Source organism: Triturus cristatus, chromosome 7, assembly GCF_964204655.1.
Source record: "Triturus cristatus chromosome 7, aTriCri1.1, whole genome shotgun sequence".
Classification (NCBI taxonomy): domain Eukaryota; kingdom Metazoa; phylum Chordata; class Amphibia; order Caudata; family Salamandridae; genus Triturus; species Triturus cristatus.
The window spans coordinates 908778253-908796917 of NC_140590.1; the positions used below are offsets into that span (position 1 = coordinate 908778253).

At 42.2% G+C, this 18665-nt stretch overlaps 1 protein-coding gene across 3 annotated transcripts in view; it reads left to right on the plus strand.

Moving 5' to 3' along the window:
- TENM2 (teneurin transmembrane protein 2) overlaps positions 1 to 18665 on the plus strand; it is a 2740530-nt gene that overhangs the window by 470292 nt on the left and 2251573 nt on the right. For all 3 annotated transcript variants that reach the window (XM_085617838.1, XM_085617837.1, XM_085617839.1), the window contains exon 3: positions 4945 to 5012. The gene's annotated coding sequence lies outside the window, so the exon portion shown is untranslated. The remainder of the gene's footprint in view (positions 1 to 4944; positions 5013 to 18665) is intronic.

The window sequence follows — 18665 nt, forward strand, 5'->3', positions numbered from 1 at the left end:
CAAAGATAAGGCTTCTTCGAGAGCAGCCACATGATGGGTCTTGTTGTGGTACTTGAACGCCAACCCAAAGGGAAATGTCCATCGATACCTGATGAACCCTTTGTTAAGTTTTTTGGTTACTGGACGGAACGTTTGTCATCGCACTAGCGATGCCGGGGCTAAGTCTTGATAAAGGGATCACGATGCGCCTTGAACTCGCACTCCCATCTCTTTTTCTCGCTGCTTGCATTATCGCTTCTTTAACTTTGAAGGAAGGCAATTTCACTAATATGTCACTTGGGCACCTTCTGTCTCCTTGGAAAGGCCATCCCACTCTGTGAGATCTTTCCTCTTTGACTTTCATGTGCGATTCTCCCAAGGTCTCCTTGAGGAGCCCCACCACAAAGGCCTCCAGGTCAGATCCTTCTATTCCTTCCTCTAGGTCCTCTATTCTGATGTTGTTGCGACGTGACCTGTTTTCTAAATCCTTGTTCTTTAGAATAGTGGCGTGTAGTCGCAATTTGAGAAGTTGTATTTGATCCTCTGCATGCTGGGTGCACTGTTCCCAGTCCCTCGTCTTAGTTTCCAGGTCTATCAATCTCGTGCCAACTGATTCAACATCCTGCTGGAGCGCGTTCAGTTTCCTGTTGAGCTCCGCTTTAAGGTCTTCTAATGAGGCAGTCAGGTCAGTCTTCAGTTCTTCCCTTAATTTGCGATTAAATTCTTGCAGCGAGCTTAGCAGATCTTCTTCCGGCAAGGCCATGGTTTCCTCTGTGCCCAATCGTCCCTGTTGTTCTTTGGTGTCTGTTTTGGTGAAATAACTCGAGACCCTGATGGATTGCGGTTGCGACGTTTTGGGCGGCATCAAGGGGTACTCACTGATTCTGGGGCCTCCTTCAGACTTGATTCCTAGTGTATGCTTTAATGAGTCTCACTCTCCTTTATCAATCAATAAATAAGGGATTTGTGAAGCGCACTACTCACCTGTGAGGGTCTCAAGCGCTTCATCCGCCTAGGACCTCCCCGCTGGTGAAACCCTCAGGCTAGGCTTCCTCAGGATAGCTTATTTGGTTGTCTCTCATTCTTCCTTTTCTTTTTCAGGTATCTGGGACCAGCATTAACGTCAGGGGGCGTTTCTTCTCTCCTCTTCCTTGTTCCTTGTGGCTTCTGAGCCTGTGAGTATAATATCAGTGAGAGGATCCCCAAACCTCTTTAGGTTTCCTGTGGCTTCGGTCTGGCCTTGGTCCTGTTACTTCCTCAGCTGTGTGCAGAATGCACTGGGTCAAGAATAAGAGTCTCGACCGGGCACTCTGCAGGTCTTCTTTTCAGGACTCCAGTGGTGTCCGACTGGGAGTTTCCATCTTTCTCTTGGGGGAGGCCCAATCCAAAACCTTCCTGCTTTCTGTTAAGCGGAGTGGGCACTTCTCTAGGTCGCATCCACCATTTTAGGGTCAGGCAGATTCCTTTGTAGTGCTCACTGCCTCTGAGTAACTGCTCCAGTCTCCTCGGCCTTCAAAATTACTGGGGCAGGGTTTTGCTTTTCTCTATGTTCCCGCCCTGGTCCCGTTGCTGTTCACAGCCCTCTCCCAGGTAGTCCGCGGCTCACCTCACTAGATCGATGTGTCCGCTGGTTCCAATGCCGTCCTCGCATCCCTGAAGTTCCATGCTCATTGTTCACTGCTCCCTTGCCACTTCGGGGGTGTTTATGCGCGCCCCATCAGATCGTCACTCAGGACCTGAAAGCCTTACAGTCTGGTCATTTCGCTTTGCGCCATTTTGTCTCTGCTCCATATTTTTCTTGATTCACCGAATTCTCCATCAGCCTGTGCCTGAATCAAGTTGATCGCAGCTGCATCTGGTCGCTATTGACTAGACGGGCACTGGAGCACCTCGGCTGATCCTGGCAGAGGTGTCTAGCCACTCAACTTTAGCTGGTGGTGACGGAGCCTCCGTGGATTATATCCACTCGGCCATCATGGCTGGCCACCCCCCCTTGCTTGAGCTTTTTTAAGCAAAATCTGTGCAGTTTTTTTATGACTAAAGGTAGGAGGTCTCATTATGCCAACATATATGAGGCACCAATAATGATTCCATAGAAAATCTACATATTAATCCTATCCACCATAGCACTACAGAACACCAGTGCTATCCCAATAAATGCATACAGTTCTCTTCTCTGTCACACTGATCCATTGGTTGGAAAAGAGGAACCCTGACCGGAAGATGCTTGTTTGTGTTCCGTGTTTATGACACTTAGTTCAGGTAATACCTGGTCCTCGAAGACCATACATGCTGCTGCTGCTATCCGCTATGTAGCTTATAGCTGTCTAGCATATATCTACCTTCCACTGACAAAGTGACAGATTTATGTGCAAACTGTTAGTTTCTCAGCTGAGGTGCTTGCAGCAGTGGCATAACATGGGTGCATCTGTCCTAATCAAAACAAGAAAAGTTAACACCCATGCCCTGATTTGATAGCATAAATAGTGCAACAAGAGGGGAGAAGCATGACTCTTTCAGCCCAGGTCCTGGTGTTACTGCACCTGCTGCACTATTAATAGCTACATCTCTGGCCTGCAGTTTGGCTTGGCAGTTCGGACTGGACTGTTCCCATGAGGCACAGGATCAAGACTGATTTGCATATGGCCATGTCTGAACTCGTGTAGCGTGGTGAGCAAAATAACGATGGATTAAACTCAGATCTGTGACTGGGGGTGAATGTTTTGCCAATGTGCAACATTCCGTCCATCATCTTGTGTGTTTTGCTGTTCACCCTCTGTGAGAAGGGTATGCCCAGACGTGGGTCCCGTGCTCACTACGCCACTGGAGTCAAGCCATCCTGGCTGAAGAGGGGTGAATCCCTGAAACCGGTCCTAGGATGCTTGATTCCGGTCCAGGGAAGACATGGCTTGGCAGTTCGGGCTGGACTATTCCCATGAGGCACAGATTCAAGACTGATTTGCATATGGCCATGTCTTAACTGGGGTGGCGTGGTGAGCAAAATAACGATGGATTAAACCCAGATCTGTGACTGGGGGTGAATGTTTTGCCAAAGTGCAACATTCCGTCCATCATCTTGTGTGTTTTGCTGTTCACCCTATGTGGGAAGGGTATGCCCAGATTTGGGTCCCGTGCTCACTACTCCACTGGAGTCCAGCTAACCTGGCTGAAGAGGGGTGAAACCCTGAAACCGGTCCTAGGATGCTTGATTCCGGTCCAGGGAAGACATGGCTTGGCAGTTCGGGCTGGACTATTCCCATGAGGCACAGATTCAAGACTGATTTGCATATGGCCATGTCTGAACTGGGGTGGCGTGGTGAGCAAAATAACAATGGATTAAACCCAGATCTGTGACTGGGGGTGAATGTTTTGCCAATGTGCAACATTCCGTCCATCATCTTGTGTGTTTTGCTGTTCACCCTATGTGGGAAGGGTATGCCCAGACGTGGGTCCCGTGCTCACTACGCCACTGGAGTCAATCTAACCTGGCTGAATAGGGGTGAAACCCCGAAACCGGTCCTAGGATGCTTGATTCCGGTCCAGGGAAGACATGGCTTGGCAGTTCGGGCTGAACTGTTCCCATGAGGCACAGGGTCAAGACTGATTTGCATATGGCCATGTCTGAACTGGGGTGGCGTGGTGAGCAAAATAACAATGGATTAAACCCAGATCTGTGACTGGGGGTGAATGTTTTGCCAATGTGCAACATTCCGTCCATCATCTTGTGTGTTTTGCTGTTCACCCTATGTGGGAAGGGTATGCCCAGACGTGGGTCCCGTGCTCACTACGCCACTGGAGTCAATCTAACCTGGCTGAATAGGGGTGAAACCCCGAAACCGGTCCTAGGATGCTTGATTCCGGTCCAGGGAAGACATGGCTTGGCAGTTCGGGCTGAACTGTTCCCATGAGGCACAGGGTCAAGACTGATTTGCATATGGCCATGTCTGAACTGGGGTGGCGTGGTGAGCAAAATAACAATGGATTAAACCCAGATCTGTGACTGGGGGTGAATGTTTTGCCAATGTGCAACATTCCGTCCATCATCTTGTGGGTTTTGCTGCAGTTTGTCTACCCAGGACCGATCATTTCAATATGAAATGACAAATTGTAAATTGGTGCGACCTGTGAGCCCTTAAGCCCCCTTAGTGCTGAATTTACCTTTCCCTTGGGCTCATTCAGCTTGTCTAGTATGAGAACCTGAAAGTACTTTGACAGGTCCTTACTGGGTAAAAACAGACAACATGTACCATCTGTTGTACATCAAACAGCACATCCGGGGTTGCCTAGAACACGAATCTACTTGTTAGAACTCAGGTGGAGTCTCCCACTAGAACCTTAACAAAGGAATCTAGAGGAGAACAAGTGGCATGCTCTCACAGTTGTTTTAGGTCTAAGCAGATTTCATCCATTTAGAGTTGTCCTTTAACCCAGCTCAGTCCAATATGAATATGTTAAGGAGATTGAAAATGTGGTAAGTAATTTTTCCCTATGTCTAACTACAGATCTGATCATACTTCCATTGACTGACAAACATGCCGGGCCGTGAACAAAGAGAAGTTATTTACTTGCTGCTTAGGGCAGTCACAACATTGTACTATTATAGTGTGCAAGCACGGGAATTATGATATATACACAAATATATCACCGACTTAACAGGCTAGTAAAATCACGGCGTCACCAGCATAGACTAATGATGATGCCTGAGCCCTGTTCCAAAAGGTCACGTGCCCTTGCGGAAGATACACATGTGTGCAGGAAACAATAAATGCAAAGATTATAGACATATGAAAGAGTTAATGTCTTTATAGGGCTATATTCCATATTTAGCTGTTGTTTCTGCATGCTGTTACTACAATTACACTTACTTCAAGATGTTTTGGTATTTTAAATAAGATGCTTCTTGGTGGTTTAAACAAATGATAAATGCAACTTGTACTCACTGTCCTTCTGTGTTTTCTGTTCCAGATGGATATTGAATTCACCAGAGAATATTAAGGCACGTCCCTGGATTTAAATCTTCTGAATTACTTCAAGTGGGTTTTCCTTCATTAGTTTACTTTTCCTTCTTAAGATATTTTAATTTGCCAGTGGTGTGCACAGTTTCAAATCTACAGATGGCTTAGCTGCTTCTTAAAGTAGCCAAGTTTTGTGTGCATGCATATGTCCTTAAACGTGCCAAACTGACCTAGCAGTAGTAGTTGCATGTTTGTGATGTATAAATTAAATACTGTAAAATAATTATTTCTTCATTACCTTCATTTACTTTTTTTAAAAGCATTGTGTATTTTTCAAAACGGATATACAATACAATGTATAGTAAACGTAATGTATAGTTTGCCTGTTTTCATATGGAACAGGTTACCATAAGCATTTTCTGCAATGGTATGTTATGTCAATTTCATGTATTATGTCCACGATCATCGAAGACTTCATGGCGCTGGAGAATTTAGGGTATACTCACAAATATACATACATACGTTTGCTTTCGTTAATGATTGAAAATACAGTGCCCTTGGTCAGTCGTGGCTCCAATACTCGGGGGGGGGGGGGGGGAGCTTTCGCGGTGGTGGGGGGCCAGGGGTAATAATCATAAAAAACATATATGACTGGTCCGTCCGCGCCGCCTCTGCTCCTGCTGGGCCGGGGTCCCCCGTTGGCGCCTTCTGCCTTCAACTTAACAGGAACAACAGCCACGTCACCAACAACCCCTCTCAGCCAATCCTGACGCTGCTCCAGCAGCCCCAGGATTGGTTTAGCAGGGATTAACCCACGCGCGCCACCCAATAGCCCAGACTGCGCGGTGTCCTGCTCTCAGCCAATCCAGATGCTGCTGCATTAGCAGCGGCAGGATTGGCTAAAGCAGGAATACTCCCCGCGGATAGGAGACCAGGGGGGCTCGGCTGCTGCGCTGCATGAAACAAGTGCAACCCTCGTCCCTCGCTCTATGGGGAAGGCTAGTAGTGCGCATGTTCGGGCTGGTCATAATCATGACCAGCCCAAAAGGGAACATGCGCACTGCAGTGCTGCGCTAGCCTGTCAGCCAAACACGCATTGCTGCTGCAGCCCCACCCACCCCCTTCAGCATCCGATTGCCTCGGGCGCGGACCGAGGCTCAGCGTCATTGAGCCACGAGTATTTTATTTTAATAATAACAATGAATGAATGACAACCATACTGAACTTAAGTAGAACGATCGATCAATAGGCCATGTGGCATTAGTGGGGCAATGCCCCAGCGCCCCAATGGACGCACAGCCACTGCCCTTGGTATTCATCCTCTCATTCTTTAACTCATAAGGAGAAATTCTAAGAAGAAATGTTTTATATATTATCAAAAGTTTCTGTGTGGTCATATATATGCCTGAAAATGAGAGAAAAACATTTGACCGCGTTTAGAAAGGAGACTTAATGGATTTGCCTTAACTTCCGAAAGGAATAAGGTGCTTAAATTCTGCCCCTCTGACAATCGATGTAGCAAAACAATGCAGCTCTTACTCTTAGTGGATTATATGATATGCTAGGGCATAGATATACAACAGTGTTTATTCAACAACTTAGGAATGCAGAATTGTGGACCGTTTTAAAGTCTGCTAATGATGGACTCAATAGTTCTGTTCAGTGGCGAAGCGATGTTCCTATAATCATTATTCAAAATCTAGGTAAATACTACATTGTTTTATGGTTCTGATAAAATGCATAAAATTATCAGCATGAGGAGAATTTGGGCACTGGCAATTGGCATCTGATTTGAAGTATTATTGATGTGTAAATATGTATGTCTTGTTTGTGGTTATCTGTAATCGAGTAAACAGTTTATGACTGTCTGACACAGTACTGAGAAGGGCACATACATCAAGGAAAGCCCAACACACGCACTTTCCTAAAGAATTGAATGGCTTGCAGCTCACAAAAGTAATTTCATCTGCAGTGTGTTGGATGCTAAAGTAGGTCTCCTTCTCAGGATAGTATGATTAGTGAAGGGTCCCCTCCCTGCCACATTTATTCTGCTTGCAAACTTTGTCCTGTGACCATATGCAGGTATTCCCCACTTTTTTGTTGTGATGGATGGTTGACACTAATGATTTTTGCACCTTTGGTCTTACTGGTGTTACTCCAGATTCCTGGGCTGTTGGTGGGAATTCAAACAATGTGCTTCTTTATTCTTTATGGACAAAATATTTGGAGAGGTACACTGTTGCTGCAAAACTAACCTCTGCAGCTATTGTGTCAGTTTTTACAGCTCTTCTGCATTTTGAGGTCAACAGCGGTGTAACTGATCAGAGCATGTCTGAACTTGGGTGCCCTCAAAGTTATACATTACAAAAAACATAAGGACCTCTCTCCCATACAGTGGAAGAGTTGAATTTTCAATTACCCTATAGTAGACACTCACTGACTATATTTTACTTCCTTAAGCATCACACTTTCAAATAGTCTTTTTGTGAGTGCAAAGTATCACTTGAAACTCAGAAAACACAGTTTAAACTGACAAAAATAGGCTTGATGCCTGCCAGAAGTGGAACTTTAGCCTTTGATGTTGGTAATGTCTTGAACGTTTGTGTACACCTGCAAGCATACGTCTTTGATGATGATCGCTCAATTTATGGAATGGTAAAGGAAGAGCACACCCCCGACATTTATGAATGCCTTCAGGAGTGGCGTTTGCCTTGGGGAAATACGTTCCCTTTGACAGTACATGTTGGCAAGTAAAACTGTATTTGTGCTAGGACGTCCATTATGTGGATGTGTACACTATCTAAAGTGAACATGGAAGTGAAATTACTTCACTTGGATTTACAAGAGACTTAGTAAGTACTCATGGTACACTTTGACTGTCAAAGCATTTTAAGAGCAGTAAAAGAGTACTTTGTGAATTCAAAAAGTATCACTGTGCCCCTACACGTGAGAGGGAAGCAAGGGGTGATCTATGTAATTTTGAAGACTTGGGTCCACTGTGTCATTGTCTCAGCGTTCCTCTGTTTTATAAGTATTTTATTTTAAATCAATTATATTTTGGACGTTTAAAAGTGCATTTTCAATTTATTTTGCAATTCACTTGGTGTTTGTGTGAATCATGTTACCGGCACACTGTATACATGCATCAATCATGCAATATACTTTACAGTTATTAAAAAGTTTCTTTGTGGTGGCAGACACCAGATAGGTCATTTTTATCTTTTGAGGGGGTTCAGCCTGGTTTTATAATCTGCGTGTCACATCTTTAGCATATTTTCTCTGTGTACTGATTCTTCTGGTGATGTAATAGCATTCTTCTGAAAAGGGTTTCACTGTTCTTTTACAGTCTGTCAGGTACATTCTGCTCTTTGTGCGACCTACCATGTAAGTTTAATTGATTACATTGCTTTAATATGATGAATGTTATGTGATTTTTTCAGTGGTAACTGATACCGAATCTTAAGAATTTTCTGCTTTGACTTTCACTCTAAATATTTAATTCTCTGCCAACTTCTTTAAATGTTGCTGTTGGGATTCTATGGTGTTCTTTAGCTCTTCATTTGCCTTAGGCTAACAAATTTTTCTTCCGTTACTTCTGGGAAAAGTGAATGCACCATTCTCTACTCCACATAATGTATTTAAATTCTGTATTTTTATAGTGAGAACCTAGCCACAAAGAAAGGACGGTGATTCACATATAACATAGAAGTGTAGAATGGGAAGACAGCATTGTAAAATAAATTAGGGAGATGAACTCTGAAGCAGGGACTCTTCAATTTTTTTTCAGAATAAAAGAAGATCCAATGTTGGTCTGATGTAATGTGGTAAAGACGATCACAGTCCGTGAGCTGAGCATCAGCAAGCATTTTTCAGGGCTTAATTTGTTCTAGAGTTAAGGATTCCAAGAAAAAAAAGATCATGGATATCAGACTCAGCTTTTTGAGTCTGGATTAACAATTCTGTGAATGCACGTAAAAATAGTGATCGAAACATTCGCGCACGAAGCACTGGTACTCATTTTAGTCCCCCCCCATATTGTGGACCTTTGCGAAATGTGCATTGCAGCACTGTATGGGGCTTCCCCCTCTTTGCTACCTTTGTATCCTTGATGCATCGCTATGTCTGTGTGGGCACTTTGGACCATGTTGAATGGTGGCCAATAGCATCGGCAAGAGCGGCTCTTTGTGAAGGCAAAAAAACATGCAACAACCTGCAGCATTCGAAGTGGTGCGCGATCTTCCATTTCAGTGAAATACACAGTCACACTTTCACAAAGAATTATCAACCAGAGGAGGAAGCTGCGGAACTGTATCTGGTGAGACCAGAGCGTGCACATTGTGCTTTTGATTGACTGTTCCGTGAATTGTGTTTGGAACTGTGGATCCAGTATTCATGAGATTAACCATACATTGCCAGAGTCTTGTCTTTCTGAAAAAACTCCTTGCTGTCTCAAATATAAAATAATAGTTGGACTCAAAAATCTAGTTAGGAAGACTTAGAGGGTTCTGGTTGTGGTAGGTCATTTTTTGGTGTATGGATTTGATGTTCTCTTTAAAAAGCTAAGCAGTGAATGCAAAATCCGTTTTTCAGTGATATTTGTTTGTGTTGTAGCAAAACCAGCCTTTTCTGCATGGTCAATCCAAGTTTTCTTCCTTTTCTGACCCATTTTGTTGCTGGCATTATGACTCTGAGAACTGTAGTACTGCTATTTAGTACCACAGATGATATTGGTAAAATACGTTTAACCCATTTGGTCTATTTAAGTGTCTTGTAACATTAGTTGAGGCACAAAAAATTCACCTATGATGTGGAAGTTAAATGTCATATGTAGGCAGCAGTGATTGTTTTTTTTTTACACTGCACATACACAATACAAATATGTGGTAGCCAGGAGCACTCCTGGGCCCTTGCTGGGCTGCAGTTTAAAGCACTATGGTGGCACGTGGAAGGGAAACGCACCTTTAACCATGCATGAAAAGCTTATTTTGAAATACTCATAAGTCGTTCCTAACGTGTACCTTGCAAACCTACAGGGTAGGATGCTAAAATATAAAAATAGGGCTTAGTACATTTTGGGGTTACTGCACCATCACAATGAAATAAAGGCCAAAAGATATTTCAATGTGTCAGCTATGATAGACTTTTCCCTGAACAGCCTAAACTGTTTAGAATCATATCTACGCCTGCGAAAATGCTAGAAAAGTACTTCAAAGTTGTTTCTTAGGTTATTTTCAGAATCTAATTTACAGGTGAAATCTGATTTTTGATAACTTAAGTTTGAAAATGATTCATATAAAAATATAGTTTATGCTGCTTTTACCACTCAGCCCTTCCAAAGCTGGAATACACATCCCTTACTGGGAGAGATTATGACTCTGGCTCAGAGGAAAACAGCTTGCCTATGATCCCAGGAAGAGAAGACAGGTGTGAATATCTGACCAGCTATTAGGCATTAGGAACAGTTTGTAGAGCAAAGAACAGCCTTAGCACTACCTCTTTTGATTATGAGATGACAGGTAGGGCTTTTCATATTCGTTCTCAAGCCCTTTTGGACAGCCAGCTGAGAGAAAGCTCATCTTACCAGGGGTATAGCTAAGGAGCTGAGGACAGGCCTGTCTGGTGGCAGAAGAGTTGTGTTGTATAGAAACTGGTGACGTTGCTTATTTTATAGTTATGCAAAGATGAAGTGCTGCAAAGGAGCCAGCCAAAGACTGTGAGAAAATAGCTAGGATTCAGTAGCAGAAGTTTACATGTCATTGGCTAATGGACAGGATAAATCTAGCATTTCAACCACCACCTTCTCAGAATATGCCAGGAATGTGAAGACTCCACCTGAACATGATGGTCCGGCTGAAAGAAGAATCCTGCTGGAAGAAGAGGACTCACTCAACAACCAGGAAGGTCTCAATCAAGGTGATCAAAACACCAGGTTCATCCACTTCAGCGCTTTCAGTTCAGCAGGACCGCTCAGCAAATGTATCCGGCATTGTTAAACCCTGTCTGGCTACAGCTTCCAGCCTTACCCTGCTAAAGGATTTTGACTTCCCAAAAAGTGACTGAGTATGAAGTTAGAATATTGGACAGGGGCAAGGTGACCAATCTATCTTACTCACAAAGTGACCCTGGAGGCTATTAATTCTGCTCTATTCTATTCAGAGCTTTTGGCACCAAAACCAACTGCTTCAGAGGGCGCTCAATGATGTGTCAGACTATGAGGGGCTCTCACTGGCACCAATCTTGGACCTTTCCTCACTGGAGCATTTTGAATTCCATTTAAGAGACTAAGTCAGAAGGTGAGATCTTTGACTGAGATGACCTACTTGTTAAATCGTACCTCTGCTCAATTGCGGTTGGTCTGAATTTGTGCCTCTGTCCCAGTCAACCATAAACTGACTTTTGATTGCCTTTTTATTATATCTTGCGCTTTTTGTTTTACTAGTTTCCAATTTCTCTGGTTCCCAAGTTAAATATCATGATATGTGTATCCTTTGACTCACTATTTTTTCACTTTGTCCAAATTGGTTTGAGAATTTTATTGTGGTGGTGTTTTTCTTTTGAAATTGTTGGTTTCTGCTTGAACTTGACTTTATGGTCCTTGTAAAATGGTTGTGCCTTGTGCCACAGCTACTGAGGATTCATTAGAGTTTGTATATTAACTCCAGTGTGAACCACAGAGGATTATTAAACTGGCAGTGGCTCTACCTCTCCTAAATTAATAACTCCATTCCAGACAATCGTTCTTTGATTTGCATATGCATCCTACACCATCCATCTGAGGAAGACTTTGCCTACTCTCCCTCAGTATTCTAAGACTCAAATACTAATAGGAAATACTTGGTTTAGTATGCACAACTATAATGAGCCCAAGGCACCAGTTGTGAATCCAGCTGTCATAACTGGAGCTTGATAATCTCCTATTGCCCTTGAGTCACCCACATTTGGTTGCAAATGGCTCAATCCATCCGTGTCCTTAATAAAGTGGTATAGCAGCTCAGGTAAACCTAACAGCAAGCCTGTGGACTCTCTCTTCTGTAACCTACTAGTTGATTCCCTACAATAAACATTTTGACAATGGAGAGTTGAAGTTGAATGATGAAAATAATAGTACATGATTCTTTTTTGCATCACTATATGTGAACCGTCAACTCTCTATGACTATTTTCTATAGCCTTTTTAGTGCGTGTTTACTCTTGCTAGAATATGCCACATTATTATGAATGGTTCCGATTGTGATTTGTTTGCACGCTGTGCTGCATGTAGCCATTTATTTGCATCAGATCCTGCCTCATCAATAAGATCGTACATATGTTCATTTTTAGATATATGTAGAGAAGAGGGAATATAAAACTTCCCCTTTTGCTAGTCAGTAGACACCCCAGAAGATGTTGTGCGTGTGGCCATTAGTATTGTCGGTTTGTAAATGTCACCAGATACCCTTGATAGCACTATAGGCCCATATTGCACAGTTAATGTTCTCTCTCTCTAACTGGTACACAGTGCTCATCCCCACTGTATAGTTATTGTCCAGCAGCACCTTCTACTGAAAATGCCTTTTTTGATTTGCTTATAACTTTTGACCCTATATACAGACCTGCATAAAAAATTACATTCTATCAACTTAGTCAGTTTTGTGAGGACCCGCCCTCAGGGAAAGAAAATTATGAAGGGATATGATTAAGGGTATCCGGCCCTGTGTCCAACTTGCTGCTCTCAGCTGAAGGTCGTGCTCAGCTGGAGATGGCTAGCTATGGTGTCCTGGGGAGAAGGACCAGCCCCATGTCAGGCCATGCACTAAACCCCAACACAGCATGATTCAAAATAAAGTACATCATAACAAAATCAATGAAATTCACCGGAAAACACTACCGTTAAAACTGCATTATGGATCTGACCCATTTCAAATCACTTTATTTCGACCGTCAGTGCCATAAAAGTACAGACAATAAAAAGACAATAGCATGGATTAAAGCATGCATAAATCCGTAAAAACACTGAAATTCACCAGTTATAGTCATGAGCGTACACAACTCACAGGATAGCCTACAGCATCCGCCTTGCACTGAACACCTATTTGCACATGGCATGCACACTCCTAAAAACAGATGACAGGAGCAAATCATGGCAGATTAGATGCTGTGAGTTGTCATGTGTTTTGATTATTCATGAACAGAACTGGTGAATGTCAGTGGTTTTACACATTTAAGTCAGAACCATAACTCTGTTTTTACGAGAGATAGATAGATAGACACAGACAGACAGACAGACAGACAGATAGACAGATAGACAGATAACTAGATATTTTTGCTTTGGCACTGAAATTAAATACATCACAAATACCTCTCTTTAGAGCAACTGTACTAATAAATGTACACTCGCATTGAGAAAAAAACGTTATCTTGCCTCACAGATTGCAAGTAACAATTACTTTGTAATGGTAAACCATTCTTGCAATACTCACAAGTTCGCTTTCGTGTGATTTGACCACACTGCGAATTTAACTCCTTGCATTATGGTTTCAGTTTAATATATTTTGTTGAAACAAGTACATATTAAAAATACCATGACATACATCATATATTTGGACGTCCACGGTATTGCAACCCATGTCTTACCTTTGTTGAGAGTGAAAGGACATCGTGACTCACTGGAGTCATCGCCTCTCTTGAGTCAAGTAAGTGTAATATGTTATTTATAAGTATGTTGAGGGAGGGAAGGGGAATCATGACTAACTTGCACTGACTTTTGTCTGTCACCCCACTTAGCAATGACTAGTACATTACACTCTGCATTATTATATGTATGTTATATAATGTGCTAATGAACCCACACACTGATTGTGCTGTCTTAAGTCAGGTTGTCACATAAAGTGATAGCAAATGGATTTTTTACAGCTGTTTAATGAGAGAACATTCAAATGTTTTAAATTCCTGCGCCTATTAAACAATAACAGATGCAGCCATTTCTGCTACTTTCTATTTGCACACATTAAGACAGTCGATGGTGAAAGCTGAATGCAGTCGGGCGTAAGCAAAGCCGTTCAATGTGCTCGGCCTGCTGCATGCATTGCAATTTGAGCATATGAACCTCGCAAGCGTTTTGTCACGGCTTCTTATTGAGCAAGGCATTAGGAAAATTTAGGGGAAAGAGTAAGGAACAATCTGCTTGTTTTCTAAAGTGCATGTTGCAATCCAGACCAGGCGCAGCGAAGAGGGCTTGAGATTCCGCTGCACAGTACTGCCATCTAGCAGCAACGAGACGTCAGTGCATTTAGAAAATCTGCACAGGAAAAACACGGATAATTCGGCTGCCTGATTGCTTGCAGTATAGGGAACATTGTGCCGTCGGGCAGGTTGTCTATTTCTTTGTGATGTCTGAAGACATTTAAAAAAATGTAAACGATCTTAACACATGCTCATGTGATGAAAGTTATTATTTCAGCTCTGTAAGTACTGCCATCGGTAAGTTCCTCAACTGTACCTCAAGACGCTCCTAGCCTAAACAGTCAGCAATGCACGATTATCCCCGAACCCCTTGTGTGTGTGTTTGTGATGTCTTGTTTGATCATTTATCAGCCAGTGTCCTTAAACGATCTTCCTTCCAGAATTATGCTAATATTCTGCGAATGAATGGTGTTTCTTAAGAGTGTTGAGTCCATCAGTGGTTTATGGGGCACGCATTCCTTTAAACCATTCCCAACAAATCCAAGGCTACCTTCATATTATATCAGTAGTCTGAGCTTCCTGGATATTTTATACTCATTTTAAATTAAGTATATGCCTTAGGGGAGTGCGTTGTTGCAAATGATTTTGTCGAGTGCCTTTTTCATATTTCTCTTAAAAAGAACCAAAAATACGGAAAAGAGTCAAGTGTTTATTTGCTGGGTTTCCCCCTGGAAAAAACACTTACACGAGACTGTTAATTTGGCTTGTAACCCTGCCTCCCACTCTGCCGCCACACACACCGCCCGCCATTTTTTTAACATTTCGCACGCAACTTCCATTTGTCTTAACATCTCCCCACGAGTCATTCACGAGAAAGCAGCCCGCCCGACGAACATTCATGCGAAAACAATCCGGGTTCGTCGTGAAAGACGACAACAAAGGGCAGGAAAAGGGCTGCGTGCGTGTTCGAAATCAGTGAGAAACGGTGACCGCTACCCCGTATGCAGAATAGTATATAACATATAAAAGCAAGTGGTAAGAAAACTAAATTACAGTGTAAGAAAAGGGAAGTAGAAAACGTTTCAATGTATATGATGGCCAAAACCTAGCCACCTTGCAATAACTGTCATAAAATGTTATTCACCCGTAATATGCAAATACACACAGGAGCGGATGCCTAACTCGAGAAACTGGCTTCACAAAATTTTGATTGTTAGGATTGAAAATCCTCACTCTTGATTTAGCGTTTGTGATATTTTGCACCTTAAATTCCATTTACGGCTGAAGAAAATCTGTTTTCACCTTGATCATAGACAGACCCAGCTAAATGGAGGATGCATAATTGAAATCTACTACAGAAGTTTCAGGTGGATTTTTACATCTAATATGCACACCTATAGTTAGTATTAAAACATATATTCAATATATTCCACAATGTCTAAAAAGTCAGAAAAACATTCCCCTATCTGAAGGGGGTAAAAGAAAAGTGTTTTCTACACCTGGGAAAATATTTTCCAGGTGGAGAAAAAACAAAACAAAATGATAGCCTTCTTAAATGTTCATTATACCTACTGTTGTGGATGGTCCTAAGTTCTCGACAATCCATGGGTTTAAGTAGAGGGCAGTAGAGTGAACATGGAAAGCCATAACTTACCGGGGAGATTTCTGAATCTACAAAAGAGAGAACAGTAAACAAGTCATAATCGTATACATACACAATGTGAAAATAATAACTTTCAGCGATTGTTTGTGAATGGGCCCAAAAGTGTCTAAGCAGGGCAAAAAGGCATAGTTTCACATGTCCGTGAGAGTATACCTCCAAACTCATTATCTTCTGATAGCTGCTTGGTGGAATATGATGAATAAAATATATTTTGAGTAGCACTGAAATTGCTATTAAACATAAACTCTTGTAGAATCCAGTGGGAGTGGTTTCATCTCATTTACGATTTAAGGAGCATTAGATAAAATGTGTCTTGTTTCTTGCAGAGGCTTTTCTACGTTGGCTCTCAAGAGCGTTTGAGCAAGAATATGGGTATATACTTAGGACTGTCAGTACTGCCTATTATTTTATAGAGGGCATTTTTATTTCATAGTTTCAGAATTTTTGTGGCTAAGGGACACATGAAACATATATAAATATGATTTTGTCTAACACTTCTAAAGAGCAATTATATATGCTTATAGTATGTCAGCACAAAAATACAAAGTTTTGCTCAGGTGTGTATAAATACTTCCATTTTACAGTTAAAAAACTGAGATTTGGAGCCAGTTTTTGCCACTCTAACACATTGTGTGAATAGTATTCTATTGCTGAATCTATATCTCATTTTCAAAACATCACTAAAATTGTGATTCTACCCAGGTCCCCCTCAAAATATCTTACCAGCCAAGGTGACAAAACCCTTTTTTCCTTTTAATTATGCAACCAATGGCAATCAGAAAAAAACTTCCTGCTTCAAGGTCCATTTTGCTAAAAGTGAGTGTAACTCATTAAAAACGCGTATAGACTCTAGTTAGTTCACCTGATTCCAAGAAAATGTTTTTCTGTTTTCCCATTTATTGTGTCATTCTACTCTGTCTGTGTGAGTAATCAATCACTTTATACATTTATGGAACAAATTGACCAACATCACATTCTTCATGTTGAACTCCATCGTAAAATGGGAACAGAGTCAGTGATGGTGGTTGCTCTTGACAACCTGAAATTCTAGGTTATTGGTTGTGTTTAAACTGCAGTGATGATGTTTGATCTATGGACAGTGTAATAGCTTTGTAAACCAGCTGCAGCTGGAATGTTTTCTTTGGACAGGAATTTTAGTTTCCCAGATCCTTGGATTCACCTCTTTCTATACTGATATGGATGACTTATTGGGGGAAATTGTAACCATAAGAGCTTACATGCACAGCCCCTAGTGGCTAGGTCTATTTGCTAATGATCGTATATTTTTCTTGCCAAATCTGACTCCGTTTTGTGGCTCAAATTTTCACATGTATGTGTGTGGGAAATCAGGACCTGCTTACAGTGCCCCCTCCATATTTTGTATACCCCTATTTTGACTACTAGATGCTGGTTTTCTGACTCTGATTGAGCCCTAGGCTCTGCTACAAAATCCAGGGCCTCTGCTCTGATTCAAAGTACATGGTAATTGGGTATAATTACAATTGGCACTGACAACCTACCTGTAACTTCCTAGCATATAGTAGGACATGTAGGTCTAGAGACCCAGTGGACTTAATATACAAAAGTGTGCATTACAATGGTGCCTGCTGTCAGCTCTTGGAGGCTGCTTTTAAACTTAAAGTATATGCAAATTCTACTTTGGAATTAAAGGAGCTTCCAAAGCCACAAACTACCTTATTCTTCCATATAAATCACCCCTAAGGTCTCCCCTATGTGCCTTGTAACTATAAACAGGGACATTTTAAAACCTGTTTTATATGCCGTGGTAAAGGAAAAACTGCCAATTTTGTTTTTTCCAATTGTAGCTCAATGGCTCCATAGTCTAACATGGGAATACGTTCTTAAAGTATAACTATTGAAAGAAAGGAGCTAAAAATATACTTCAAAGTATCAAAATGATAGATTAAATCCAATAGTTTGACACTGTTAGATTCATTATAACTATCACAGGAAATAAGTTATATAATTTAATTTTCTGTAAGCCAAAATCCAACCTTTCCGCAGCCCTGCTCTGGTTGGTCAGCCTCTGCCAGGCTGAGCCAACCTGTCTTAATTAGGTGTGAAGTGGCCTGACTAGAGACAAAGGATTTACTGTGAGAGGAGAACCGCAAGCTGCAGAGCAGAAGGCTGGATGGGGTGAACTAGCCAAACTGATCTTTAAATAGGGAATGACAGTATATGGCAGCACAGGCTCACCCACAATTCCTGCCCCCCCAGCTCCTGCAATTTGATTAGCAAAGGGGCTGGAAGGGGAGTGTTAGGGAAACTTAGCCATACCAGTTAGCCAGATCTTTACCTCCAGTAGAAAGTTTCTCTATTTTCGGTTTTGAAAGAATGTTGCTTTCTGGGCCAAGGATGTGTCACACTTTGGAGGAAGTGGTCATACCTGAGGGTGGCACCCTGCACCCCATTTGTCAGGTGTGCCTCCTGCTCGTCGCCCAGGAAAACTAGATCAAATTAGAAGAGCTCCATAGAAACTCAGTTCCCTGCCTGAACAACAAGCAAAGAAGGAACACCATGCCATGGAACACTGATCTACACCCAAAGGATTGCACTCTGAAGCCCTAAGGACTTAGCCTGACTTCACAGGGATTACGGAGTGGCTTCCCCGACAGCAACTTGTTAACACAGCTCCTGCTGTATCATCCCCACTAAGAAGGACTCACCTGGAGTGCGTCCAGTGAACTTTTAAGGATTTAGCCAGGATCATTGTAGGAAACGTAGTCCCAACATCTCAAGGACCATCTTGGAGCTTCTAGAACCTTGGATTGGTGTTTTGGACACTTTGAAACCACAAGAGGAACTTCTGGAAGAAGATCCAGACGTTTGGAGAATCTTTGGAGAAAAAGCTCCATAAGGTGACTAACCCATCGACGAGAGTCAAGC